This window comes from Bubalus kerabau, chromosome 10, assembly GCF_029407905.1.
Source record: "Bubalus kerabau isolate K-KA32 ecotype Philippines breed swamp buffalo chromosome 10, PCC_UOA_SB_1v2, whole genome shotgun sequence".
Classification (NCBI taxonomy): Eukaryota; Metazoa; Chordata; class Mammalia; order Artiodactyla; family Bovidae; genus Bubalus; species Bubalus kerabau.
The window spans coordinates 87,002,795-87,006,268 of NC_073633.1; the positions used below are offsets into that span (position 1 = coordinate 87,002,795).

Below are 3,474 nucleotides of genomic sequence, written 5' to 3' on the forward strand. Positions count from 1 at the left end.
CCACCTGATGTGAAGAGCTGACTCATTTGAAAAGACCCTGATGCTGGGAAAGATTGAGGGCAGGAGGAGAAGGAGATGACAGAGGATGAGATGGATGGATGGCATCACCGACTCGATGGACATGAGTTTGGGTGAACTCCGGGAGTTGGTGATGGACAGGGAGGCCTGGCGTGCTGTGGTTCATGGGGTTGCAAAGAATTGGGCACGACTGAGTGACTGAACTGAACTATAGATGGTTCTACAAGTATGATATTAAATACTTAATATCAGTAAGTATTTCAGTGAATCGATGAATATCAATTGTGTGTCATTACCATTCAAACATATTTAAGAGGCCTTGTTTTTTTTGTTGTTGTTGTTACATAATTAGCCCATTTATTATAGGCTAGCAACATTATCAAATGGTGGTGCTTCAGCTGGTCCTTCAGTTCCGTCAGTCTTCTGATGGCAGACTTTACTGTGACACCAGAAGTGGTGTGCATGTCCAGGCCCCACCAGCTACAGTTTTCATGCAGGAACCACAGTTCCAAATGCCCACAGCTCATCTCTTCATCTTGGTGTTGCCACAGAAGGGGTAGGTATACTTGGCGTGCTGGCTGAAATCAATTTTCTTCACCTTTTTCCTGAGGGAGGCACCTTAACAGGTCCTGTATTTGCCCACAATTCCGACCTTGGTGTGTTTTGCCATGTTAATGCAACCTAGATCCGAGCCCAAGAGCTGAGAGGCCTTACTTCTTAATGGAAGATTATAATGATGATGATGATGATTTGTGAGATATTTCTACCTTTTCCCTATCCTATTGGTGGTGTGCTCAGAATTGGTGGTATGCTCAGACTTGTCCAAAATAATAAAAATATTCTTGTGGAAAAATAATTCCTCTTCTCACCCACTTCCCCTGCTGCCCAGAGATGTGCACATTCTTATAACTGGAAACTGTGAATATGTTATCTTATGCAGCAAAAAGGAATTAAGAGATGGAATTTAGGTAGTAAACAGCTGTTCTTCAAATAGGAAAATTATCCTTGATGATCTAGTGGCCCTAGTGTAGTCACTTGGGTCTTTAAAAGTGGAAAGGGGAGGCAGAAGAAAAGGTCAGAGTGATGCAACAAGATGTGAGAAGGGCTTAACTTCCATGATTGGCTTTGCAGGTAGAGGAAGTGGCCAAAAGCCTATGAAAGTGAGTGGCCTCCAGAAGCCAGGGAAGGCAAGGAGAGAGAGTCTCTCTTAGGGCTTGCAGAAAGGAATACAACCCTGACAACACCCTGATTTTAGCCCAGTGAGACCCACATCAGACTCAGACCTCCAGAACTGTGAAAAAAAAAAAAAAATTAAGCCACTAAGTTTGTGGTAATTTGTTACCCCAACAATAGAAAGCCAATGTCGATGGTAAAGTAGTGCACAGATATTACCAAAAGGTATAGAAATGGGACACAGGGTTTGGGAAGCACTATATGATGCAAGATGCTGAGGGATCCACGTGTGTCTAGAGTTATATGTAATTACCCGTGGAAAGCAGGGTTACCTTGGAGGTGGACAGAGTTAGGAGCAGCACTCTTTGACTGAAAGCGCCTAGTAATCCAACTACATTATAGCAAACTGAAGTTAACTAGAGTATGAGGCACCTTCTTTCTCTGGCCCTGGGCTGCATTAAGAGAATACCCACCCCATTCATTCCAACGTCTTTGTGTTACATTCAAAATTGCACTTGGTTACCTACTAATATAAGTTCAAGCATGCAGTACGAATGTTCCTTCAATAGCAGAAGGCAACATAAAGATAGCAATAAAAAATAAACAATAAAAGTTATTAGTTGACATTCAGGAAAAAGGGCACTAGAGTACTGGCAAATCTGCTTCAGAATTCTAGGAAAAACCCAGTAAACCAAGATCCATGTAGCATCTAAATTTTAGGGACGATACCTCATTCTCTATTTTTTGATTAGCAATAAAACCTGAGAAGCCAAACCATTCTCTTCTTTATAAAAGTCCACGTACTAAGGTGAGGAACTGCGTAGACCTGCCATTGTGCCTGCAGTAGTTACCTGATCTAAGAATATGTTTTTGTGTATAGCAGTCATGTGTGCTATTACCAAATACTGAGGAGAGGAGAAGGAAGTGACACTCACAGGGGGAAAACCTTGATTCTTGAGAAAGAACAGAAAAAAAGTTGAGACTAATTTACTAATATTGTTGTTCTTTGGGGGAAAAAAACTATTTCTCTTTGTGTATATACATAAACACACACACACACACACACACACACATATATATATATATATATATCTGACAGCTAATATTTTCCAATGACATCTCCCAACCCACATTTCCTTATGCTAGGTGATCTTGCCATTTTGCCATTAAGAGATGGAGTCTTGTGACAACAGCAGCATGGCAGAACGACACAGTGTCTCCCCTCATTATACACCCAGTAGAACATCCACAACTCGACAGAGGTGCTTCTACCAAACGTACGAGGATGCCAAGGAGCTCCACATACCCGTACATCTAAAGGTGGATGGACTGAAACAGACAGAGGAGGCGGGGCCAGGGGAATAGTGGAGCTGGTACCCACAACCCCGGCTCTCCAGAGAGTGCAGCAATAGCAGGGCAGGTGGTGTGTACAACTCGAGCCTCCAGGCTGCAGTTATGTGTGCACCTGTGGCCACAGGTAACTGGGCAGCAGTGGCAGTGGGGCCTGGGACACTGACCTTCCAGCCACTGAGGTACGCATGATGCCTGAGCCTTTCCCCCAATCCCACAGCAGCAGAGCCTATGAAGCTTAAAACACTGAACACAGCAGAGGCTCCCATGCATCCTGGCTCTCATCTCTCCAGGCCTCCAGCCTCCCTCTCTCCCAGCAGCAGCAGAACCCAACACTCAGGAGATTCTACACATGGCAGAAGAGCCCACCATCCTGGTGCCCCAGGCAGAAACTCCAGTGATACTGGCAATACCAAGGCACCACTGACTCTAAAGGCACAAGAAGCCATAACAAGGCTTCAGGGTGACACCTCTGACAGAGGAAGTGAAGGGTATAAATTGGCAACACTCAATTCTAGCCAGAGGCAGCTCAAGCAAGAGAAACCAAAACCTTGTGCTATATAGGGCCACCTACTAGAAAACAGACTTTATTTTCTTGGGCTCCAGAATCACCACAGATGGTGACTGCAGCCATGAAATTAAAAGACGTTTGCTCCTTGGAAGAAAAGCTATGACCAACCTAGACAGCATATTAAAAAGCAGAGACATTACTTTGCCAACAAAGGTCCATATAGTTAAAGCTATGGTTTTTTCCAGTAGTCATGTATGGATGTGAGAGTTGGACCATAAAAAAAGCTGAGTGCCGAAGAATTGATGCCTTGAACTGTAGTCTTGAAGAAGACTCTTCAGAGTCCCTTACACTGTGAAGAGATCAGACCAGTCAACCCTAAATGAAATCAGTCCTGAATATTCATTGGATGGACTGATGCTAAA

General features: G+C 43.9%; 1 pseudogene; it reads right to left on the reverse strand.

The window, feature by feature from the left end:
* Positions 1 to 317: 317 nt before the first annotated feature.
* LOC129622128 (60S ribosomal protein L37a-like) lies at positions 318 to 688 on the reverse strand (annotated as a pseudogene).
* Positions 689 to 3,474: the final 2,786 nt, after the last annotated feature.